The sequence below is a fragment of the Chenopodium quinoa genome, unplaced genomic scaffold (genome assembly GCF_001683475.1).
Source record: "Chenopodium quinoa cultivar QQ74 unplaced genomic scaffold, ASM168347v1, whole genome shotgun sequence".
Lineage (NCBI taxonomy): Eukaryota > Viridiplantae > Streptophyta > Magnoliopsida > Caryophyllales > Amaranthaceae > Chenopodium > Chenopodium quinoa.
Genome location: NW_018743331.1, coordinates 5768946 through 5796862, shown reverse-complemented (window position 1 = coordinate 5796862; position 27917 = coordinate 5768946). Strand labels below are relative to the sequence as shown.

The following is a 27917-nucleotide window of genomic DNA, read 5'->3' as shown; positions in this document are numbered from 1 at the left end:
CCCAAGACCCTATAAAAGGGAGATGTATCCCACCTAGGGAACAAAAAAACAATCAGAGAGAGAGATTTTACTCAAAAAACGAGGGAGTCAATTATTGCTAGATAATTAATTCTCACCGCAGAGAAACTTGATCTCGGAATACGAGAGGATCCCACCTTACTTCCACACTTTTTACATCTTCCGAACACGTTATAACTTGATCGTCGGAGGCGGAACTCTACCCAATCAGAGTCTCTGTTGTTTTGCAGGTATAGGCGCCTAGAATCCAATTTTGGTGTTGTAACTCTCCGAGGAACCCAAAAAAACCTCGAAACACTAATGAATAATGAGAAGTGAGAACTTACCGGAACCGCTGAATTAAGATGAAATGAGCGGGTGAGATTTAACTCACACAATTTCAATGTTCTTGTATTCAACACCTTTCTCTCTCTAGTTTCTGAAAAGTTGATAGTTTCTCTCTAATTCTCAACAAAAAAAAACGACGTTCAATGTCTTCTCTTCCTCAATTTTCTTCTAATTCTATCAAATCTATCCGTAAATTAGGTATAATTTTTCTTTGTTTAGCTATAATCATACTTGAATTATTCTCACAATAAAAAATTCCAAGCATTCTACAAATTTTTTGCTTCAATTTTGGTTTTCTTCGTGATTTTACAGGATATTTGAAGGCCACATATATAATGTCGTTAATTTATTGCAAAAATCATTCACGACAATCAATTCTAAATCGAAATTGCAAATACGAGCTCAAAGTCAGGTAATATTAGATTATTTTGAAAATCGAAATTTCTGAAAATCTTAAGAAATTTACAGATGAAAATTTGATGTTGTTAGATAATTTGCTGCAAAAATGGCGACATGCAATTTTAATTTAGTTAATTTTTTGAGGTTTAGTGCTCAAATTTCTATGAATTTTGGTGAGTATGCGAACAAATTTATGTGAATTGAGTAAATTATAATGTTTATTTTTGTACGATTGTATGTATATGATTTTTGGATAGTTTAGCTCGTATTTTATAGTAGTATTTTTGTAAGAGATATTGTGATTGTATTCTCAGTTTAGATATAAGGCTTAACTAACAAATTTCAACTGTTCTAGTCGATTGAAATCCTAATACTTATTGCTTGAGCAGGGCAGACCTAAAACTTTTAAATGACCTGAATTAGTCAACTACATCTCAAGTACACAAATCCGTTTTAAAAGTAGATTAATTCTTTGTCATATATGCTCCTATATATGCATTAATTTGTTCCTGGCCAAATATGCATATATTCGCTTCCTTATTTTATTTTTTTGAATCAATCAAGCTTTTATTGATTTGGCTTAGAAAACTAGTAAAAGTAAATCAATTTGGCTTAGAAAATTAATTTTCATACAACACGAAATGCTCAAATTGTTAAATTATTGGCAATGCTCTTATATAATGAAGCTGGAAAATTGACTTTTTTTGTTAGCATTACTGCACATGAAATCAAGTTCAAATCCTTCAACTATCTTTTCCCTAATGCACACCATACGAAGATGGATTATGGGTATGTTTAGTTTGTCTAAGAAAGTTTGTTGTTCATATTATTATTTTTTCCAATTAGCTGTTGGCATTTCATGTTATAGTTTAGCTTAGTTTCTTTGATTATGTTGTCAAATCCATTTGTTGATTTAGTTTTGAGGGATGATGAGTTAGCTGATTATTTAGCTTTCGTTTCCTGGGGTCATGCCTCATGAATGATTTCTCAAATCGCCCACTTCTGCATATCTTGAAGTCACAATTGCAGTTGATTATTGGTGTATAGTTGATGTCTTTTCATGAATCCCTACCGTTTCTCTGGAAATGTTTACTCAAGCTGGAATTTCTCTGATTATGCATTTGAGATGTGGATTTAGCTAAAGGATAGTTCAGTTAGGTCTGATCTTCATCAAACTCCTTAGATTAAATACACATATGTGTTTAGGCTGTGATCTCTGTATCACTTTTCCGCCATATTGCTCTAGTCTGTAGGAGTTATGGCGATACAAAGGAGGATTTGGTTCATTGAGTGGCCAACTGGCCACTGACTAAGGATGAGCTCATTATTCCTTTTTTAAGTCAAAATTAATTAAAAGAGCTTGTGACAAGGGGTGCTATTAAGATGGTTGCTGCTGCTTAATTCTTCTCTTTAGTACATCTGTTGTTATGGTTACCATGGGCAGCTAGTTTTGGTTATCATCTTGTAGGATAGTATTTAACACCTTTCTTTGAGGCAAAATACTTAAGAACTTAGCCTTTGAAAATTATTTTTTGTTTCGATTGTTGACCCTTCTATATGCTCAGTGTGTATTTATATTAGGAACACTTTAAAGTGAATAAAAAAGACTTTAAATTAAACCTATGAGCTCAAGTGGTAGAGCACTATGCGGATAGAGGTGTAGGTTCGATTCCTACATAGGTTATCTTAAAAAGTAAATTATTCAAAATACCTCAAAAGTAAATCAAAATCTTTCAAAAGTAGAAAAACTAAAAAAAAAAAGTAAATTAATATATGTCAAAAGTAAATAAATAATAATTGAAAAACTAGAAAAACTAAAAATCATAATTACCCTTAAGTAAATAAATAATGCTAAAAAGTAAATCAAGGTATCATTGAAGTAAATCAAATTAGCTCTAAAGTATATCAATAATAAATTATCTTGAAATGATAAATGACTATGGAAACTTTGTTATAGCACAAAAACTTCGAGTCATTGACTTTCATATCCTTACAAGATGAGTCAAATTATAAGAAACAGATATATTGAGTTCGATATGTTGTAGAGGTTTTCAAATTAAAAGTAAATGAAACTATATCAAAAGTAAACAAAAAAAAGAAGAAATCTAATAAAACATTACGAATTCTGATCTTCAGATTACACACATAAACCTACGTGAGATTCAAACTTACATCTTTTGTGCACTTGCACAATGCTCCCTATTGAGCTAGTAGGCTATTATAGAGTAAGAATGATTCGTCGACACAACCAATCGTTTTTAGTTTCTTTATAAAGGAAATAACAAAAGTAAATATAATATACTCAAAAGTAAATAAGAAAAGCTTAATCACAAAAACTGCACCTCCTTCCAACCATATTCGCTTCACTCCTAATCTACGTGCCTGAACCTTGCTCTGCTGCATATTCAGTTTCCAACCTTCCAAAGATAGCTACTACTCATGAGGCATAATGTAATAAAATGCAATCAAAATATTCATCATTATCAAAAAGGAAGCAAATTAATCACAATTATACTAACCAATAAATTATAGATACTAGTTAAGAAGAACATTCATGCTCTTTATGTCCTTGTGAACATATGGTGGGCTTGTATATCTATGTAGGTAGTTCAGTCCTATGGTGACATCCCAAGCCACATGCATTCTTTGTCCCCAACTCAAGGTTTTCTTATCGGGGCTGTCTTAGTAAATCCAATTACTCAAAGGTCTGTTACCTGCATATTCATAGACAAAGTACCAAATTCCATCCTGAAAGCAAACCCCCAACAATCTGATGAAATTTAAATAGGTGATCTTGTTTAGTACATTAATCTCTTTTCTTACATCTCCATCCATCTTCTAGATTACCACCTGATTGCCATTTACATTTCCCTTATACACCGATCCCCTTGATCCAATGATCAGTACTGAAATTCGCTATCGCTGCCTGCAGGTCCTTGAAACTGTATACTTTCAGGGAAGCTGTTTTCCCTTATACACCGATCCCTTGATCTAATGATCAATACACAGGCTGCACTCTTGCTCAAAGCAGCTTCTTGTTTCGCTTAACTCTAAGAATTCCTGAGCAAAGCATTTACAAATATGGCACTATCAATTCAAAAGTAAATCAAAATATCTTAAAAACAATACCATAACAACTATACAAAACTAGTTACCATTTGGGTAGATAACTAGGCTAATCACAGTTGTTCAGATTATTTGTAATGCTGAGCGAACTGGAGCTAGCAACCTAGTATAACCATTCATTCCATTAAGTTAGGCATTTCATTGAACACTAAGCATGCAATAAATTAAAGCAATAAAAAAAAACCCAACAACCCGAAACAAAAAATTAAACCAAACACATCCACCAAACAATAACTGACTAGACAATACACTAATTTGAAGTAATCAAAAAATAAAAATTGAAACCCTAGTCCAAGAAACTGTCAAACAAAAACCTAAATCAAGCAAATTAAGCAAAAATTCATTATAATAAAATTACAAATCTATCCAAATGGAAGGCACCAATTGAATCGAAAACTCAAATGAAAATCAGCAAATGCTAATTGAATTAAAAACGCAAGTCTTAATTGAATTAAAAAAACAACAAAGAAAAAAAAGGCAAATCCTAATTGAATAAAACCAAAAACGAAAACACCTGATATAATAAAAAATTACAAAATCAAAACACTTACCTCTTTAAAAACAACAACATATAGCTAATAGAAAAACTTGATACACCAAATCGAAGTTTTGAGACGCTAAATCGAAGAAGTGAAATCGTAGCAGAGAGAATTCAAGAGAAAAGAGAAAAATCATGAAGAAGAGAGAGAAAGTGAAAAAAAACGCTGGAGGTAGTCACTGAAAATATAAAATTTACTAATTTGCCATTAATGAAGCGGGTGGAATCTCGGCCGTTAGATTAAGCGCGATCAACGGTCCAGATGAGTTCCTAGTTCCTATTATAGACCTAGGTTCTCACATGATCTTGATTTTTACATATGTGAGAACTCATCCCATATGTGAGAACAAATCTCAACCATTAAATTGTATTAAATCCAATGGTTGTGATTAATCACATAAACCTCCTAAAAACTACGCCTAACTGTCTTCTCTCTCTCTCCACCCAGTTAACTGACTTCTCTCTCCACCACGATGCTTCATCAATGGCGTCTAATTAATAACTTCATCTTCATTCAACTATCTCTTATTCTCTATGCGCTGTTTTACCGTCGTTTATTGCAATCATTGAGATGCTTAGTAACGTTGTTTCTCATTGCTTCGAATTGGATCCTCCAAGTAATCATAAGCAAGTTCACACCTACCTCGCTCGCCTTGCTCGATTTTAGTAATTGCAATTGCTGCTACAAAATCGAATTCGCCGGGTTATTGAATTTATTATTATGATAATTTTCGAATTTACTCTTGAATTTTTGTTGAAGTTATTGAATTTCATGTTTTGATGATTTTCGAATTTACTTTTGATTTAGAATTTTCATTAAAATTATCGAATTACATGTTAATTTTCAAATTGCATTAATCATTAAATTGCATGTTTAATTGCATCAATTAATAATTACAATTGCAATCGCTGCTACAAAATCGAATTCGCCAGGTAGCAGTTTGTTTTCTTCAATTTTACTCTCTAAATTGCTGATTTGTTTGATTTTAATAATTTGATTGCCGATTTTTGCTTCAATTTAATACTCTTACAATGTTCTTATTTCCGAATGATATTATTATGCTCCTATGTTATTAAGTTCTTATTTGCAATCAAATTTAAAATGAGCAAATAAATTGAAAATGAGCAAACCTAAATATGTGTAATAATATAGAAAAAATATAATGAGCAAATATAATTAAAATGAGAAAATACAAAAAAAAAAAATGAGCAAATGAGGAAAATAATTTGGTGATGGTGGTGGTGGTGGTAGGGTGCAGGGGACAGCGGCGGCAGCAGGGGAGTGAGAGTGAGACAGGTTGTGGTGGTGATGGTGGTGGTGGTAGGGTGCACGGGCAGGGAAGGGGCGGAGGAAGGAGAGAGAGTTTGGTGGTGGTGGTGATTGTACGGTGTAAGGAAGAGGGTGAGAAATGGCATTCAGCTCATTATCATGAGTTGCAGAAGTAGTGAAAGAGGTAGTTGTAGCTAATGCTAATGCTAATGCTAATGCCAGAATTAGAAGAGAGAGGGAGTGTCCATATTATTGTGAAGAAAAAAGAGTAGAGAGAAAGAAAGTGGAGGGAATTTGTGGATTAGAGTATCATTGTTGCGTTCTTGTTGCTGTTGCTAGGATAGTTTGTTTTACTAGGGTTGTGCTTCCTAAATACTTATTTTCTCATTTGTCAAATGAGCATTGAGTTATTTGCTCATTTGACAAAAAATCAAATAATTTTTTGCTTATTTCACAAATGAGCATTGAGTTTCTTGGTCTTGCTTTACCCCCTTTTTCTTGGTCTGTTTCCTTCACACCAACCACACTTTCTTCTTCCACTTCCCTGCACAAACCTATCCCCCCCTGCCCCCTCATATTTCTGCTTGCAGTTCTAACTTTAGATTCTGAAATTATTGTGTGTGTGTGTGTGTGTGAGTGAGTGAGTGATTGTAAGAGTCTATGTATAAGTGTGTGTGTTTGCTTCTGACCGTGTACATTCTTATTTAAGAATCTGATTTCAGTTCTAATTATTGCGAGTCTGTGTGTAAGTGTGTTTAAGTGGGTGCATATTCACTTGTTACTATTTTGTGGAATTGTTAATGACTTGTTATTTCTATTATGTTTAATGACAGAAATGATGAAGAACAACGAACAACTTGAGAGCCATTCTAGTACCATCACAAATGTGCCAACTACTCTTACAATAGTAGTTCTTTCTTCTAAAGTAGCACCTTTGCTCACTCCCGGAGGAACAAAAGAATGACTTCCAATATGCCCTAATGAGTTGAAACCAGCTATAGGGATGAAGTTTAATAATCTTGAAGAGGGCCTTGAATTTTATAAAAGTTACGCATTTGCTGCTGGATTCAACACAAGAAAGTCTACAACTAAAAGACAAAGAAGAAGCAAAGAATTGAAATCACAGTATATCTTATGCAATAAGGATACAAAGAGAAAAGAAAGGCTACTATTGAAAAAGATTTAAATAACAAGGAAGGAGAAAGCAATGAAGAAAAAGCTTCAATCAAAAGGAAGAGACTCGTTACTCGTGTTGGGTGCAAGGCACACATTGTCATAAAGCATTGGGATGATAACAAATTCATAGTGTCACAATTTCATGAGGGACATACTCATACACTTTATACACCTAGTTGCAATCTCTTCCAAAAAGAAAGAACGAAAATGAACATATTGCACAAAAAAATAATTGTGAATAATTCTAAGGTAACATTTTCAAAGTCTTTTACGTTTCATGAATTCTCTATATGTTCTAATAAAAGCTGTTTGCTCATTTGACAAATGAGCAAATAATTGAAAAATGAGCATTGAATTGTTTGTTTGAAAAATGAGCAAATAATTGACAAATGAGCAAATAATTGAAAAATGAGCAAATAATTGAAAAATAATTATTTGCTCATTTGAATTGTTTGTTTATTTGAAAAATGAGCATTAAATTGTTTGCTCATTTGAAAAATGAGCATTAAATTGTTCAAATGAGCAAGCAAATAATTAGATGAGCATTGAATTGTTTGCTCATTTTAAAAATGAGCATTGAATTATTTGCTCATTTGACAAACTGTTTTGTTCTTTAAATAGGTGAATATTGGTCCCATGACAACTTTTCGAATGATGAAGGAAATTGTTGGAGGATATGATAACATTGGTGCATCTAAGCAAGATTTCAAAAACTTTCATAGAGATTTAAAAGCATACATTCAAGGAAGCGATGCTCAAATGTTCGTGGATAACTTTACCAACAAAAAGCTAATGTGGAGCGCTTTTTTCTTTGATTTTGAGATGAATGAAGATTATTGCCTTTGTAGAGCATTTTGGGCAGAACCCATTTGTAAAAAGAGTTATGCTCTATTTGGTGATATGGTATCTTTTGATACCACATACCAAACCAATAGGTAATTCATAATAATCACAATTCATTTTTATGTTATAACTATGGTTTAACTTAATGACTTTGTTTTAAATGAACTTAGTATAATTATTTGCTTACTTCAATGTGAAAAGTGAATATCCCCATAAGAGTATGTATATGGGCATATGGACATTGAATTGCATGTTCATTTGACAAATGAGTATTGAAATTATTTGGTCATTTGACAAATGAGCATTGAAATTATTTGATCATTTGACAAATGAGCAAAGAATTGTTTGCTTATTTCACAAATGAGCATTGAGTTATTTGCTCATTTGACAAATGAGCATTCAATTTTTTTCTCATTTGACAAAAGACCAAAGAATTATTTGCTTATTTCACAAATGAGGACACTAGCCTAGTATCATAGCTGCAGAGTTTGTGCCCAGTTAATGGTGATGGGAACAAGACAACTGCTCTCGACCAGAACTCGGCAGACTTATTTGACAACCATTACTTTAAACATTTGCTAAACAATAAGGGCATTCTTCTATCAAACCAAGAGTTGTATTCCAGCAATTTGAGAGATCCAAAAATGGGCAAGATATGGGTCAGTAGCTTATGTGTTTTAAGGACCTTCTATCAAATTACCCAGAGTGTGTAAAATTCTTAGATAGTTTGGCTCTATTTATTTGACTAATCTTGTAACTTATCTAACACGAACTTATAAGATCTTAACTTAAGTATTTGCTCATTTGAATTATTGAATCACAAGACAAAAAAGGTATCAACGTATATGCTCATTTGACAAATAAGCAAATAACTAAGTATTTTAGTATTTGCAACTATCAAAGCATGGAGGGTTCAAATACCTTAAATAAAGGACATTTATAATACTTATATGAGAGGAACATAACCAAATTTATAATACTCATATGAGAGGAACATGGCCTGTAAGTTGCAACAACAAGCATGGAATGTGAAAGACTTACATTATTTTTCTTTAAACCTGAATTCCACTTTTGCAAACTCATATGTGTTTCCATATGCCTCATCATTGCAACTCCACAATGCAAATGATCTGATCATCATCTGAAGACTTTCAGGGTAAATCAATCACTACATACTCCATAGACATGATCTCTTTCACAAAGCAACACTTTGTATAGTTCCTTCACCATCCATGAAATATGAAAATCCGCTATTCTGAAAATGAACAAATAAATTAAAATAAAAATAAAAACAGGCAGAATAAATATAGTCAGAACAAATATAGGCAGAACAAGACCAAGATAAACAACTAAACTCTAATCATTTTTCTAAAATAATTAAACAAAATCTTGAGCCATACCAGATTTTTAAGAAATTTCTTGTTCTCTCTAGAGCCTTCACTATAATCAATAACCTCCATTGTACCACGCTCTGTGGTGGTGTTAAAAATACCAAAAAATAATGATCTTTTTCAAATACTGGGAAAAAGAAAAGCTCAATATCTTTCTTTGGGATGACTGTTTTGCTGAATTCCGACTCCACAATATCACAAAACATTTTATTCCTTTGTAGAACACGATCAGTTTCGTATTGAAAAAGGCATTCCTAAAAAAATATATAATGAAAAATACATAAACAAGATGAATATAAATGAAAAGAGTAAATATGAAATGAGCAAAGTGAATATGAAATGAGAAAAGTCATATAAAATGAGTAAATTGAAATTTATTTGACAAATGAGCACTGAAGGTTTTGCTCATTTGACAAATGAGCAAAAAATTAACTGCTCATTTGACAAATGAGCAAAAAATAAGTATTTATTTTCAATGAATGAGCAAGAATAGTTTGACAAATGAGCATTGAATAGTTTGCTCATTTGGCAAATAAGCAAAGAACTAATATTAGTTTTTGGAAATACAAACTACATCTACATTCAAATATAAAAAATCATATGAAATGAGCAAAGTGAATATGAACAAAATAAAATAAAATAAAATGAAAGAGTTGAACTTACACTTGCAGTAAGATTGAAAAAGAAACGTCCACTAGAATTGATATTTCTATATTGCTCATTATAATTCAGAATAGTATACCATGCATTAATGATTTCGCCATGAATTTTGTTCTGATTTTTTAGCATTTCAAGTTGAAATATCATTACTTCAATACCAGTATCACCCTCGCATGAAAACCCTGGATCACTACATATAAGATTTAGGGAAGTTAATATGATTTCAATCGAAGGTATGTAAAATGAGAATACAGAGCAGGACTCGTTTTAAGAAAGAAACATAAGGTCAATTGCCAATTTCCAGAGGGGTACTTCAAAATGCAAGAGGCTACTGAAATTTCCATCACCCTTTACTCTAAAATGTATCTCTTAAAATAGGTCTAACTCAGTATTTCTAAATAAGAAAATATTGCTCATTTTGAAAATGAGCAAAATTTAGACAAATCAAGATAAACAATTATATGACTTCAAAAATACTTGCAAACGATTTTTCTTCTCATGAAAAACTGAATCCATAACACCTTTCTGAACTGCTATTAATGGTGTGTAAATGTTGATAATCCGAGACTTAAAAGGAGATCTAATTTGCAACGATGGTTGCATTTTACACTTCTTCTTTGGAATAGAACTCTCCTTTTCAGTATCTCCTTTTCTCTTAAGAACAATTGGATCTTCTTGAGCATTCAAAGCATCAGCAATAGCAGATATAGAAGCTATTGCAGAAGCACCAACTTGTGCACTGACAAGAGCAACTACAGGTTCATTAGTAGGTAAAATGTTAGGGGACTTCTCTTGAGAATCAGTTTCTTGAGAAGAGATTCCTAAACTGAATGTAGGAGTTCCAGATCCTTTGGCAACTGAACTTCTTAAACTATATCTGATATTTGAGTCTCTAAGTTTTTTAAACACATGGTCAGCAGCCCTAGGCTCTATGACAACGGATGGAGATCCAACATCAGCGATACCACTTGCTATGTGAACACATTCAGCAGCAATCTTAGTAACATCAATGGGTTCTGACTCATTTAGATGAACAACCCTTGCATTGATTGTAGATTCAACATGCTTGTCGTTGCCTGAAATCTTTGAAAACCTATCCCAACCTTCAATTACTGCCGGATCTTGCCAATACTGTTCATCTTGGCTAAATGAAAGAGGATTATCTTCAGTCAAAGTTTTGGATCTCATCTTATGCTCATCACAAATGCTCATGGCATCTTCCTTCAACTTTTGCATCTTCTCGTTGTTTGGAAAATACTTGACGGCAGCTTCATGTTTTTTACTGAAATCCATGTATGCCAAGACTAGGTTTGTAGATGCTATTGCAAGATCCATAAGGCATTTCTGTAAAAAAAAAAAAAAAGAAAAAATAAAGATGAATATAAATGAAAAGAGTATATATGAAATAAGCAAAGTGAATATGAAATGAGCAAAGTGGATATGAAATGAGCAAAGTCATATAAAAATGAGCAAATTAAACTTTATATGAGCACTGAAGTTTTTGCTAATTTGACAAATGAGCAAAAAATTAATTGCTCATTTAGGAGGTCCATTGAAGCTATTCCAAGATCCATAAGGCGTTTCTAGAAAAAACATAAAGTGAGCAAACTGAATATCAAATGATCAAAATCATATGAAATGAGCAAAATTGATTCAGATTCTGATTTAAAATCATAAGGTGTTACTCTGTACTTTGTACTAGTGAACGAAAGATACAAGGCTAGGGTTGTTGCTATTGGGTATCAAAAAGTGGAAGGGCAGGATTTCAGTCAGACATTCTCTGCTGTTGCAAAGCTATCTACTGTTGGTTTGTTATTGCCATTGCTACTATTAAAAGTTGGTCTTTATGTCAGCTAGAAGCTAATAATGCCTTTAATTTCTTCATAGGTATGAGAAGGCCACTACTGGTCATGTTTGCAGACTTGAAAGGTCCATTTATGGACTCAAGCAGGCTTAAAGACAATGGAATAAAAAGTTGAGTAAAATTTTGAAGTGTCTTGGTTTTTAGCAGTCAAATAAAACAAGAGTATTATCTATTCACTAGAATGTTAGAGGGTGAATTTTTAGTGATTTTGGTTTATGTTGATGACATGTTGTTTCTAGCACTTCTGTTACTCAAATTGATGCAATCAAGATAACTTTGGATCAAGCTTTCACTATTAAAGATCTAGGGGAGTTAAAGTATTTTCTAGGAATTAAAATTTCTAGAAATGCTAAAGGTACTTTTCTTTCACAAAGGAAGTTCATCAAAGATATAATCACTGATCAGGTATGGAAAATTGCACTTCTGCTTATGTGTCTTCTGGCTTAAAATTGTGGAGAACTACTTGGTGAATTTGATTTTTTACATACATAAGATTATTAGTTGGAAAATTGATTCATATAAAATCATAAGGCGTTACTCTGTACTCTGTACTCAAATATACTCCTAAATTGTGTGTGTTTGTGTGTGTGTTTAAGGGGTGGGGAAGGGTGGGAGTGCAGAATTAGAAGGGATCAATACTCTTGTTCAAACAATGTCTAAAAATGAGCAAAGAATTAATATTAGTTTCCAGAAAACTCATATAAATACCTTCTTTGGATCTTGTTAAGTTTCTTCTTTTTTTGTACGAATTGGATAAGATTGTTCCTAAAATCAAGCAAAAACAAAACAAAAAAAAAAGGTAGAACAACTTGAAAGCAAATATCCTAACAAATATAAACCAAGCTTTCTTATAAGGCATAACTAATTTTAAAATTTGCTCATCTGTCAAATGAGCAAAAAATTATTTGATCATTTCAAAAATGAGCAAGTAATTGCTTACTCATTAGCAAATGAGCAAAAACTAGTTGGTCATTTCCATAAAGAACAAAGAATATTACAATACATATGATTACCTTATTGGCACCTACTTGAGTTTCCACTTCAGAAGGAATGAATTTTTCCTAAATAAAAAACAAAAAAGTTAAAAATGTAGAATAAAAAGGAAAAGAATAAAAAAAAAATTATAGTTAAGCACCATTTTAGGTTGTGTCATGCTAGAAGAACCAGCATCAAGCTTTTTAACACGAATATTTCCAAGCCTCCCTTTAAAGATTTCCAATTTCTCACGTGTTGACAACATAGTTGTTGTCCACCCTTTCAAGATTGGAATTTCACGTGCAACTCGAACTTCCTCAAGTACAAATTGATCAACATACAATAACTACAAACAAGTAAGAAAAAAAAATTGTAAATTAAAAATCAACAAATAAGTAAGAAATACTACATTAAAAAAAAACAAAAATTATAGTAATACCATAAGAAACAATAAAGACCCAGGAAAAGAACGAGTTGGACGTTCTTCCCAGAAAAGCTTGCCCTTCACAAGAGAATCAAGGATATACTTTGACCAATTCAAGTCCTTGATTTTATCAACATCAGAAAGAAATGTAAGAATTTCAGAATTAATATTCATGTTTTGTTTCCCTGACAAAAAAATGAGCAAAACAAAAGAAAAATGAGCAAACAGAAATTTAAATGAGCAAAATAAAATAGAAATGAGCAATCTAAATTAAAAATGAGCAAATTGAAAGTAAAATGAGCAAAATAAAAAACTAAGAAGTTTACCATCCATTAGTGTAGACACACAAAGAACTACAAAATTCCGTTTGAACATTGCACCAGCTGACTTATGCTCCTTCAAAAACTCTTTAAGCTCCCCTATTTTGATAGAGAGTGAATTGCTTTGGAATTGCTTTTTTCATTGCTGAATGACTTTCCTATCTCTGGAAAAATCATTTTTATCAATCTCTATGCCCCCTATTGGCAACCCAAGAACTTGATGCACATGGTCTTCAGTAATACAGAAAGGATCAGAATCAGGAATATTTAATGAACACGTGTTAGCATCAAAGTGCCGCACCAACCATAAACCCAATTGCCAAGGCAGTTGGGTCACCTTCAAAAACTCCATCGACCCAAATCGTGTAACTCTAACTGCTTTAAACTGGTTTTCTAAAAGTGAAACTGATTCCATAACTTGAACAATGGATGAGGGTGACATCCGACTATGTAATGTCCCATGAACATGAAACTTCAAACCTTCCACTTCATTGCCTGACTTCAAACCTTGCAATTTGTTGCTGGATTTGATCTCCTCTAGCTTAATCATTTTTTTTTATTTCACTCCTTTTTCAACCTTTTTTCCTTGACCCTTACTAGCAACTAATCTGATTCTCTTCTGCTTCTTTTCACTGAGCTTCTCTTCTGCCACTATAGCCCCTGATGAACCAACATCAGCAGCAGCCCCTGTTGAACCAACATCGGCAGCAGCACCTGATGAACCAGCATCGGCAGCAGCCTCCTTTTCAATAGAGTTCCTGCTCATACAAAATCATAAAAAAAAAAGTAAAATATCACATAGACGGTGGGAGGGGTGGTGATTTCGGTGGTGGGGGAGTTATTGACGGTGGCCGACGGGGTAAGGGGCGCGGGGGGGGGGGGGGGGCTAGCTGTGGTGGGGGACGATGGCAGGGTTTCGTTGGTGGGGATTGTCGAGATTCATGGAGGGGGAAGGACAGGAAAGAGGAAAGGGGAGGGAAGGGGATGGCATAATGGGAACAGAGATGGGAGGGATGACAGAACGGGAAAGGGAGAGGAATTACGGGATTGGGTTTTTTTAATTAATTTTTTTAATTAAAAAATTATATTTTCAGACCAATAAAATAATGATACGTGTCCATACCTATTAATCAGGTTACCAACAAGTTACAACTTGTTTAAAGCGGACACCCCCCAAAGGTGGTATTATTTAGAAATAATCAAAAGGTCGACTTGTTTTTAACGGACGGGTGAAAGGTGGTATTATTTAATGCAATTTTTCCAAAGATATTTCATAGAACTAATGTATTATAACAAATATCAATGAAGAGATTTAATTGAATGGTAGAAATTTTATATGGTAGCCATAAAGACAAAATCATAGATTTTCCATTGATTTATTCCAAGCAGCTCAGTATACTTGCTCTAAAACAGCATGTGACTTGCTTAGGAACTATACACTTTTTTTTTTACAGATATAAACTAATATGTAGGGCTGGCAAAACTTGACCCGACCCAATAACCTGACTTGAAAATAGCGGGTTAGGGTTGAGATTTTCGGCCCAAAATTTTAAATGGGTTGACATGAACCCGACCTGGAATAAATGGGTCAGGTTAAGGTTGAAATTTAAAACCGAAAATGACCTATGTAACCCGAAAAAATAATCGGGTCAAAATCAAGTCGGGTTAACCCGAACCTGACCTGATATCCCGAACACAAATCAGGAAAAAAAAACATAGAAAAAAAAAACTAAAGAAATGTATTAAATCGACCCAAGCCCCACGCCCAAAATTCATGCCTCATAAAAGGTATAACCCTATCATTTAGGGTTATCACTATTCAGCCGTTGTACTCCAAAATCCACAAATTCTCTCATTTTGTTCTTCTCTGGTCTCAAATTTCCTCTCTCTTTAACTCTAACCTTCTCATTGTTCTCAAGTTTCAAGTCTTCAACAATCATCACTCCTCTGCTTCCATGCCTCCACCTCAGCTCCTTCAAGGGTTTCATCTCGATCGATTAAAAAAGATAAAACCGCTTCCACGACATCGCTTACATCACCCAAAGTTGAACCGTCAATGAAATTCCTATGTTTCCTCCAACATTGCTTCAGAGAATAATATTATGAAATCCTTACAAAAAAATGTAGCTTTTGGTTGGAATTAAATTGTTGTTACTTGTTAGTCTTAATATTTGAAAAAAAAAATCAGGTTGTTTAATAAAATCAAACTATTAACAAAAATTAGGGAATATACCTGATTTAAACCAAAAAAAAAAAAAATCAGGTTAAGCGGATCATTTTCAGGTTAACCCAAACTCGAAAATATCAGGTTATTGAAGTTTTCAACCCAAAAACTTAAATGGATCAGGTGACTCGAAATCAGCTGACTCGAACACAAACCTGACCCGACCTGATATGTTTAACACCCCTACTAATATGTTTACACAAACCTTACACTACAACATTCGTTCAGACATCTATATCTAAACACCTCAAAATAATCAGCTTAAATTAATTGTTTGTTTCAATGACGAATTAACACAACAGTATATTGCATGGCTGCAAGTAGAATAAATCAATTGTATTGAATGCAAAGGCCACATTGGACAATAGAAAAGTTATCTATCAAGGATAACAACAAGACCATATATCTCCATAGATTTTTGTTTAGTTTTACAACTCAAATAGAAAAATTGACCCTTCAATAATCCACTTCTTTTTTACCAATGCTACAGCTACTATGAATGACGGCAAAGAGCAATCAAACAATGAAGAAATCCAACATAAATCTGCATACAATCCAACTACACTGAAAAAAAAAAATCTTTCAAAAGAAAACTCAATCAAAAAACAGAATCTACACAAAAAAACACATGCATAAAAGATTTAACGTAACATCATTACAAATAGTATCATGGCAGGAAAAAAAAAAAACTCACATAAATTTTCAAGATCCTTTAAAATAAAAGACAAAACTTGCGATAGTGACAAGGCAATCTCAAACAAAAGACTCAATTCACTTGTGCATAAATGTCTATAAAAGAAGCAATATGAAACTCCTAATCAGTCAATTCTTTACCATATAAAAAAAATCTTAGCAAAACCCATAAACTCCTATTTCTTAACCTCAATTAATAATAGCTTGATATGAAGCTACCTTCAATCAACACTGAAATCAACTTTGAACAAGCTTTACTAAATACAAGGTGCCCTATCAAGTTCTTTTTTCCCTTGGAAATACTAGCTTCTCCTATTTCTTATTGCAATCTACTTTGTAACAGCTACTTTATATTACATTTTGTAACATATATTCCTACTAGAACTAGAAAATGTTAGTTTTAATGTAACTTTATTTCTCTATATGTTCTTCATATTCATTTAATTAATGGCCACAAATACTACAAAGGTCAAAGAATTGCAGCCATGACTATTGCCTTGACATCAATGAATTATTTGGCACTTAAAAGAACCATAATATCATTCGCTTTTCAACAACATTTACAATCTTTTAATATCTGATGTATGGCATTATGCCATCCTGTTCAGTATCGATATATTATGTCAAATTTAAGAGTTATCAAGCATCTCTTTATAAGGTATAGAAAGTGATATAAGTAGATTCAGAGCATAATCATAATACTAATACTAATATCTTATAAATGATATGAGTAGATTCAGCGCATAATCATAATACTAATATCTTATTTATTGTTACTACAGATAAACCTAGGTCACAAGACTCGTACAATACATCTACCACCCGCCTTTAATTGTAAAATACAAAAACATTTGTGTCCAACTAAACTGAAACTAAGTCAATGTAAAATGCTATAGGACTTCCTTCACGATACTTAACCAAAGCAGCAGCATCAACTTCAACTCCATAGTAATTGATCAATGCGCTAACACCATTCCTAATTGTACATTGAGTGATAATCTTTTTATGTGTAACAAGTTTTAGCTGCGCTTTAAAATGTGTATCACCAAGTTAGCTGCCTTCGAAAACCCAACAAAATGTTAGGATAAAGGGACATTTTGCACAAAACAATTCAATCATTAAAAATAGCAGTCAAAATTTGTTTAGTAAAACAACAACCACTAAAACAACATACGATGATTCCTTGCTCAAGATAAGCTTCATAAAAGGAAAACCGGAAGTTTAAGGTAAAGCACAACTAGCCACAAGATGATTAATCCGTGCATTTATTTCAATAATCCTCTGTGAAGTTCCCTCAAGAGTTGATTTATGCCAACATCTTCTAAGAAACTTATTGCATCCACTCACATGGCCTACAAATTTGCATTTTGTAGCACCATTACATGAAAAAACTTTAACAACAAAAGAACTATTACCTGAAAATGTAAATTCTAATTGATCACCTTCAACCAAATTATTGTCTTCCACAAAATCAGACCATCCAACATCTATATATGTCTTCCATCCATTATCAGCTTCTTGGTGCACTAAGTAGCAAGCCATGGATCATCAACACAGCTCGTGAAAATTTCTTCTTTTTTTTTTTTTTTTTTGACAATGGAAATTTCAGTATTGAAAAACCATCTTTCAATATTTCTCTAAAATAGCCAGGAATTAGCTGCCCATATATTAGCAACAAACACACAACAAGAAATAAACAGATCAATATACTGAAGAAAATCTATAGCATATATATACATTGAACTTAAACTATTTCAAAGAAAAAACTCCATACCAGCTAATGATAATCATCGTTTCCATAAGAGAAATCCATAGTTCGAAATTTAACAACCACTACAGTCTAAATCAATAAGACATAAAACCCTTCCACCTTATTGAATTTGTAAGCTTTAACATAACACATCCTACTTTATATATATGCACTCTATATATAATTCAACATTAACTAATCAATTTCAATCATAATCACCATTAATATTCTTATTGATTATTCTATTATGATCTACTAACCAAGGTATTTTATTAAGTGCTTGTTGACTTAACATGTAATTGATACATGAAAATTGAAGACACCAATAGATTTGATGTCCATGAAACTGAATAAATTCAATTCAGTCAACTCACCTTAATGTTATATATTTCCAAACAAGTCTAATTATTCAGTATATGTACACAGTCAACGCTCTATCTACATAACTCTAATTTATATTTTTATATGACATTAAATCTAATTATTTAAGAACACTAGAAATATATACACAAAACACCACACTCATTAGAAAAAATAACAAGTTCTATCACTTTTCAAATTTGTTTTAGACTTATAAATGTCCCTAACGTCATCACAGATAAACCGATGAAGTTATAGCTAACATAAAACATTAAGAATAATCAACACACATAATATCGTCTACTTTCATAATAATAACCAATGGGAACATTGCCAAATTGGGCAAATAAAATTGTTTAGTAAATACAATTAGTTTATTAAAAATTATTCAAGAAGGAAAAATAAAATTGTTCCTAAGATAAGTTAAGCTCACTAAATATATAGAAATTACTTCTTGTTCAAGAAGGCAAGTAAAATTGTTCTTAAGATAAGTTAAGCTCACTATATATGCAACTTAAAAGATGAAAATTAGAAGTGACATCTAGTCATTTTTGCAAGAATTAATTCTTGTTCAAGAACGAGAATGCTTAACCGTTATAATTAAATTAAACTTGTTTTAGGGTTTTTATGTGTCCTGCGGGAGAGTTACGTCACCAAGACTGGGTCCTCGCTTGCTATACCTGCAAACAAACGGAAGCTCCTGTTGTTTGGAGTTCCACCTCAAACGATCAAGTTAGTACGTGTTCGGAGTAAAAAACGGAAAGTAAAAGTAGATCTTCTCGGATCCGAGATCAGGTGTTTTCTTTGTTGTAAGAGGATTGATTGTGATGTAATAAATGAATGTGTCCCCAAAATGGGGTAAATCTCCCTATTTATAGGGTCATTGGTAAATATGTCCTTACCTAGGTCATTCTGACCTAGATTTGGTGGGTTGCGCCGCTTTACGACTTTCTTAGGAATTAGGCGGTCGTCATTCCCTGATGAGTATCTGTATGCCACGTGTCAAATCTAGGTGAGTCCATTTGGACTCCTTTTAGGGTGACACGTGTCACACTCTCATTAGTCCACGTGGCGGGGTAAAAATCCCCAAATCATTTTCCTCTCACAAGGGTGACGTGGCACACCACGTGACGCCTGTGACAAGTTTCACGCATGCATGGGTGAACAGTGTTTTTTACTGTTTACCTTCTAGAGTATTTCAGAATTGCCCCTGAAACTTTTATCCCTTTATAAACAGTTTTCACCCCCCTTCATTTTCGCATATTCGTAAAAAAAATTGAGAGAGAATCTTTGACCTTCGAGAGAATTTGATTATTGTCGCTTGTGTTCGAACCGCCTGCATAGCAGCCGTCCTAAGCAATTTCAACAGTACCTTCATTAGAAGGTAACCGCCTGCTTTCCCTCTCTTTTGTCTTATTTTTTAATTACCGTCTGTGTTTGTTATTCCTTGTTTTAAAATTGTTTACAAACACACACAGCCCGCGACCTAGGATAGCTGTCAGCGGGTCACCCGGGACGGCTGAATCTAGGACTAGGAGTGCCGCCTACCCCCACTTGGACTCCCCTCTGCAGACATCCCCCAAATCCAATCGTCTCTACGTCTGTGCATGACATTGTGGCCAAAACTAAAAGGACGGCCCAGGGCCCCATAGATGGTGATGAGGATGACGACACTATTAGGGTGCCTAGAAATTAAGTTTTTGATTACCCACCCGGCCCTTCAAGTACGCCGAGTGACTCCATCTTGAACGAGTCAGATGATGAATCTGACAATGACAAATCCGGCTCTGAACAAGGGTCATCCCAATCGGATGCTGCCTTAGGCAGTTCTAATGGTAGAACAGAGCCGCCTGTGGCCCATGATGAGCAAGAGAGCTTTGAGTCCATTTCCGATTATGAGGAGGAGGCCGCCTCTACTGAAAAAGGACAAGGGGAGGCTTCTTCCTTTGCTCAAGAAGAGTTCACACCCTACTTCACCCACGTCTCTGCTGGAACTTAGAGAAATATGCTCAAGAAGCTAAATGACTTCCGGGCCGCCCATGTTATGGGGGGCCGGATATGAAATCCATGTTCCCGACTTGGATGATACGGTCGTTTGGCCGTTTCAACAAAGCTATGGAGATAAATGCTTCGGATGTTACGAGGCAGCAATATAAGCGGGCTTAAGGTTCCCCCTAGATCCGGATGTAGAGAGAATCCTGGATGGGTACTACCTGGGGGTTTGGCAGCTTGCCCCCAATTCATGGGTGAACATACTTGGGTATGTCTTTGCCTGTAAAATGTTAGGGGTAGAGCCGGGCTTCGAGGCCTTTGCTTCAATGAATTACCTGAGCAAGGCTCCTAAGGCAGCCGGCCCCGGATGGTACACCCTAACTTGCAATAAAGGGTTGATGACCCTGGGCAAGGAATCAAAGTGGAACAACAGGCGGAATAGATTTTACATTATCTCCTCACCAGACACCCGGAGGAACCGAAAGTACAACTCCTTGAACCAAAATCCATACCTCTTGGCCAGAAAGTTGTCCTCCTGCTTGTACCTGAGAAAGGTTAGGACCAAATATTGACGCCCGATCTGTTTAAGGTCACCACTAGAACCGTTGAGGGAGGAAACGAAAGGGAGATAGTTCCCAATAGTTACATCCCTAGATTTGAGTGGCTGAGGGACGAAAATTATCTTGCCGCCTGCGGCCTTAGTTTAGAAAAATCCAGAGGTAGCTGGCCGGATGTGTCTGTTTAACAAATTGTTTGCTTAAATGTTTTTTTTTTTTTTTTTTTTTTTACTAACTGACATCCGGCCTTTGTTTGCAGAAGAAGCAATGAAGAAGCAGCTCTCTCCAACCAAAAAACCTGCTAGCTCAGCCGCCGCCTAACTCCAGATGATCCGGCAAAAAAGCCAGATCTTTAAGAAAGATCAGGCGGAGCATGTAAGTTTTCAACAAACTTAACTTTTGCAGACAGGCGGAGTGTTTTGACTTGTACTAATAGTTTATTCTTTAATTTTCAAGAGGGATCGACCAAGCCGCCTGTACCCCCCAACTTTAGGGAGAGGCCACCAAAACGTCCACTTCCTAGGGAGGACCAGACGCCTTCCAAGTTAAGGAAATCTGTGGCGTAGAAGAATCCTTCTGCAGCTAAGTCTGGGGAAGATTCTTATCCCACCACTTGTGGTAAGTCGCCTGCTTCCCTCGAAGCCCTAAAAAATCCGGACGTCTCTAAAACGTCAAAGGGTGGCAAGCCACTCACCACTGCTGTCAGTTTAGCAACAACAGGCGGACTTGCCTTAGGCGGACTCAAAGACAAGCGTCCTCAATACTTGGAGGTTGACCTCCTAAGTATTAGTGCCTTCAATTCATTACCTTACCCTGGTAGGGTAAAGTCTTATCAACAGTCGCCCAGAAACTCTAAAGACACCCGGTCTATAGGCCGGGCTTATGTCAACTTCTAACCAAGTATTAAATATGCAGATGCTATTCAGTGGCCGGATATACAATAGTTTGCTAAGAATATGCTCAAGGTCATCTCTGTTGAGGAACGAGAGTCTATAAGGGGGGTTGGCACTCTCAACTTTGATGCCATATTAGCTCGGCTTGCTGAGGTAGCCTGGCTTTAAGTTAGAAAACTTTTCTAACTCTTCTCAAGCTGACTGTTTATTAATGATTTTCTTTGCCGGATGCAGGCCATGCTGCTGGTGAATGGGATCAAGAAGCCATTCTCAGATAAACAACAAGAGGTAATGTAACACCCTAGAAATTCCTTTCCTTTAAAATACCTGTTTTGCCCTTTTTTAAAATACGAAATAGGAAAATCTAAGACATTATCGCCACCGTGAAAACGGCTAAGGCAAATATCAAAGACACACAGCGGAAGACTTTCTTTAAAACCATTCAATGAATCAACTTAAAAGTCAAACCAAACGAAAGTAAAATCAAACCAAAGTCAAACGAAGTCAACCTACAACTTTGAAACATTGTAGGCCCTTTAAACCAAACAATACTAAAAACCTTTACGTTAGTCACATGAGCATAATAAAATAAATAATATTCAAAGCAATTAAAACACATTATATTCTATGGAAAACTAAGCATGATTCGTTTTTCACTCATGCCCCTCATGAAAATGCTTCATCACCTTAAACACTTCTCTCTACTTGTCTCCACTACTCGCCATTAGAAATAGGTCGTCGTAGGGCCAAGGTAAAGACAAGGCCAAACAAACATACAACACACAGTCAGCAATGCTGAGTACATAAGCGTAATAAAAACACACTAACATGCTTTCATCCTATCATCACACAACTTACCTTGTTGCAACTGTAACCAAGCATACAAGACATTCAACATTTAACTAGACAAATACCAATGTCCATTTAATTTGATTACGCATCGAACGGGTTTCTAACCAAATTCCTGCCCCAAATAAATTGAGGTAAACTACACCGGGAGCTAACCGAGTAGGCAAATGCCACATGAAGTGACTGGATGTCCAGCACATAAAATAAATAAAAAAAATACAACGTCCGGTACTCCCAATAGAAGTTATGGTTAAATATAAAGTCGCATAACTCCCCCCCATATGTTCATACTCGAGGTATATACGTTCCAAGAGTTTTGGTACGTAATCTCTTTCACTTTACGTTATTTACATATTATTAGACTTGTTGATGACTCTCAACCATAACACAATCCAACATTATAATCATTCAAGCAACCAAACATACCAATTTAAATTCTTAAATAATTAGTGACCACATAACTTTTAATAGTTGAACCCTTTTTAATCTACCTCGCTGTCAAAGACACCTTAAACGCATAATGCGTCGCAAATCCTATCCCTCGGTGTTAGAAACACCTAAAGTGCACATAGGCACCGCAATATAATTTATTCATGTGTACTAATACACTTGATAGCTCAATTCCTATGCATAAAGCATCAATAAAAATTATATGAACCATAATAGAATTTACTTTTCATATTCCAAACCAAGTTAAACACTTAGTTTAATTAAACATACTCTCAATCATGCTAATAATAAAAGTGTGGTTCATATTCAACATGCCAACATAATTAATTTCAACCATCGATTCACCATAAATAATTCATACTTCACAATTCATTCACCAACATCAACCATACAACGAATTCCAACCAACACCTATCATGATACTACTTGGAATTAATTTATCAAACCCTAGCATGCTTCTACATATTCAAATAATTACCAAGTACGCGAACGTACCTTGAATATGATCTCAAAATCGCCACGACTAAATAAAATCACTCACTTGGAAATCTCCTACGATCCAAAATTACAAAGAGGCATTAATACCTATGCAATATAAATTTCCAACAATATATACACTCTTTAAATCACTCATAAACCCTCTAAATTAAGCTGAATATTAATTTAAAACCCTTACTTTTATTCCCAATTAATGGGTAATTAAAAATCCTTTCAAGAAACTTAATTGTAGCTTATATACAAAAATTCCAGCTTTATTAAATCATCTAAAATTGTTGTAATTGTGTTTTAAAACACTTATTTCAATAATTTAAATCACCCATAAACAATTTCCATCAATGTGCATAAACTTAGAAACCTAGGGTTTGTAATTTGGGGCTTTTTAATTCAAAACCAAATCTTAAAATTTATATACATCATAATTAAAACCAAACATCGTAAAAATCATCACACAACCCAAAATCAACAATTAATTAAAGGCTAGTTTAGGATTTAAAACAAAAGAATTTTTTTTATTTTTATTTATTTTTTTTTCGAACACCAACAGCCACGACACCACAGCAGGGCTACTGCCGCGCGCCCGCTGGTGGTGCCGCTGCTGTCGCTGGCGTTCTCTGGTGGCGGTGGCCGGCGGCATGTGGTGGTGGCCGGCGTGTGGTGTGAAGAAAATAAAGGGAAAGGGAAAAATAAGAGAAAAAGAGAGAAAATAAGAGGAGGGAGTAAGAGAGTGTTACCTTGGGTATTCTCCACCTTGGGCAAAGTTTAATTTGCCCATGTGATGGGTATTTATACTCCCTTTCTAAAACCCTCCTACGCTTAAATTTCCTTTTTACCCTTAATGATCTATTTCCTATTCAAACTAACATTTTGACTTTCCTTAAATACCATTGACTTTAAAAATTACCTTTTTTTAAAATTATATGCCCCAATGATTTCAAATTATAAAATAAAGTATTTCCAAAAAAATTAAATAAATAAACTGGACCTTTAATTTAAAACTAAAACTCTTTAATTTAGTAAAACATCATAAATAATTCATTTCGACTTATTTAAATACTTTAAGAAATACTTATTTAAGTTAAAATACATATAAAAATACGGGATATTACAGTCTACCCCCCTTAAAAGAAGTTTCGTCCTGAAACTTGGGTAACGAAATTCAAACTTTTTCCTCACTTTGTATAATATTGTTGTACTCTTTTGTCATACTTTTGCTTTTAATATCTCTTTAAAATCAAAATTACTCCAAATAACCGTTAAAATGTGCAAAAAGCACAAAAATATCTGAAAATATAGGGAAAAGCGCGAAATTCTACCGCATTCTACCCCCCTTAAAGAAAACAAGTTACGTCCCCGTAACTCAACATACCTTAAACAACTCGGGATATTTCTCTTTCATCACATCCTCGGCTTCCCAAGTTGCTTCCTCATACTCTTGGTTAGACCATAGCACTTTAACAATCTTAACATCTTTATTGCGTGTACTACACACTTTATTGTCAAGGATCTTGACAGGTCTTTCCTCATAAGTTAAGCTTTGATCTAACTCAATGGTTTCGGGTTGTAGCACATGCGACTTATCAGGGATATACCTTCTTAACTGAGATACATGAAATACATCATGCACTTTACTTAGCTCCATAGGTAAGGCCAGCCTATAAGCTACTTTGCCTATCCTTTGCATATTTCATATGGACCAATATACTTTGGGCTAAGATTTCCTTTCTTCCCAAATCTCATTACACCTTTCATTGGTGACACCTTTAACAATACTTTGTCACCGACCTCAATTCCTACTATCCACATTTCAAATCCGCATAGCTCTTTTGGCGATCTTGCGCCGCTTGAATCGTAGCTTGAATCTCCTTTACCTACTTAATTGTATCCTCGATCATTTGAGACCCTAAGATTATTGTTTCGCTTATGTCGTTCCAACATATCGGACTGCGACACTTCCTTCCATATAATGCTTCAAATGGAGCCATGCCAATGCTTGCGTGGTAGCTATTATTATAGGAAAATTCAATTAAGTCTAAGTTATCTTCCCATCCCCCTTGGAAATCTATAACACAAGCCCTTTACATGTCTTCCAAGGTTTGAATGGTTCTCTCAGTTTGCCCATCTTTGGCAGGGTGAAATGTTGTACTCATCTTAAGTGTTGGACCAAAGTTTTCCTGCACACTCTTCCAGAACTTTGAAAGAAACCTAAAATCTCTGTCAGACACAATATCTTTTGGAACTCCGTGTAATCTCACAATATTTTTTATGTAAGCTTTTGCAAGTAGCTCCATCTTCCAGGTCTCCTTCATTGGTATGAACACTGCAGATTTTGTAAGTCTATCCACCACTACCCAAATGGTGTCATTTCCACTCTTTGACTTTGGGAGGCAAGTCACAAATTCCATTGAAATACAATCCCATTTCCATCCAGGAATTTCCAATGATTGCACAGTTCCTTGCGGTTTTTTGTGTTCTATCTTCACTTTCTGACAAGTTAGACACTTTGCCACAAATTCTGCAACCTTATTCTTCATTCTGGGCCACCAATACATCTTTTTCAAGTCTTTATATCGCTTGTCCCCTCCTGGGTGTACTGAATACAGTGTATTGTGGCCTTCTTCCCTCGACTTTCTCTTTACCTCTTCACATTTTTGTGGTACACAGCAACGACCCTTGTACCTTAAACTCCCATATTCATGAATTTTGAAATCTGTAGCATTTGCTTGCTTTATTTTCTCACGAATCCTATCCAACTTTACATATCCTGCTTGAATTTCCCTTATCTCATCAAATATTGTTGGTTGAATACTTAGGTTTGCAAGTATGCCTGCTGGCACTCCCCATTCTACCACTTCCAGATTCATTTTCCTCATTTCTCTACACAACTCATCGGCCACTATCAAAGTGTTTAGTCCATGACTGGTTTTACGACTTAGAGCGTCTACAACTACATTTGCTTTCCCCTCATGATATTGTATGTCTAAATCATAATCCGTTGTATATTCTAACCATCTCCTTTGGCGTGGGTTTAAATCCCTTTGAGTGAAAATGTATTTTAAACCCTTATGGTCTATATAAATCCTACATTTCACTCCATACAAGTAGTGTCTCCAAATTTTTAGCGCAAAAATTATTGCAGCTAGTTCTAAGTCATGAGTAGGGTAATTTACTTCATGAGTCTTTATCTGTCTTGATGCATACGCAATCACCTTCCCATATTGCATATGTACACATCCCAGACCATTCTTGGATGCGTCACTATATACATCATAAATTCCACTATCGTCTGGTAGTGTAAGCACTGGCGCTGTGATTAGCTTTTGTTTCAAGAGTTGGAATGCTTCCTCACACTTGTCATCCCACTCAAACTTCTTGTCCTTCTTCATTAGAGAGGTCATAAGTTTAGCAATATTCGAGAAATCTTTCACAAAACACCTATAATACCCTGCTAAACCTAAGAAACTCCTAACGTCAGACACTGTTTTTGGCGTAGGCCAACCTTTCACTGCCTCAATCTTTGCTGGATCTGCTTCTACCCCATATTTGGACACAAAATGGCCAAGAAATACTACTTTCTCCAACCAAAACTCACATTTAGAGAACTTTGCATAAAGCTTGTTTTCCCTTAGTGTTTGCAGAATTGCCCTCAGATGTTCTACATGTTCTTCTTTACTCTACGAATACACTAGTATATCATCTATGAACACTAACACAAACTTGTCCATAAATGGATGAAACACCCTATTCATCAAGTTCATAAAGATTGCAGGAGCATTCGTCAATCCAAAAGGCATTACTATAAACTCATAATGTCCATATCTTGTTTTAAATGCAGTCTTGGGAATATCTTCATCTGCAATTCTAAGTTGATGGTAACCAGACTGTAACACCCCCGAATCTCTCTCTACGTAGATTGTAGAAAAATACGTATAAATACCGTAGAGATAGACTTGGGCGTATTACCGCCGCGTAATAACGCAAGGCTTATACAAAAATACTTTTGCAGCGGAAAACTTTATTCTTTATTAAATAAACCATAGTAAAATTCGTTCATAATTCGTGACACAAAATGACTCAAACTTTTCCTAACTAGGTGAAATTCCCGTGGACTCCCGTATGCATCAATCAATTTCCACCTGAAATATTCACCAGTTTACCATAAATGGTAAACAGGGCAAAGCCAAAACAAAAGCACGTATTAGCAAAATATGCTAAGTAAGTCATGTGTAAGATAAGTCAAACGTAACTTAAAACGTTTACGTTTAATTTATAAAAAAATACCAATGCCATAATCACATAAGAACTTTTCCAATCCAATTC

At 34.7% G+C, this 27917-nt stretch overlaps 1 long non-coding RNA gene across 1 annotated transcript; it reads left to right on the top strand.

Moving 5' to 3' along the window:
• The first annotated feature begins 411 nt into the window (after positions 1–411).
• Positions 412–7801, top strand: LOC110737831. Its single transcript, XR_002514477.1, has 4 exons — positions 412–543; positions 658–757; positions 6512–7103; positions 7476–7801. It is a non-coding gene; the product is annotated as an uncharacterized LOC110737831 (long non-coding RNA).
• Positions 7802–27917: the final 20116 nt, after the last annotated feature.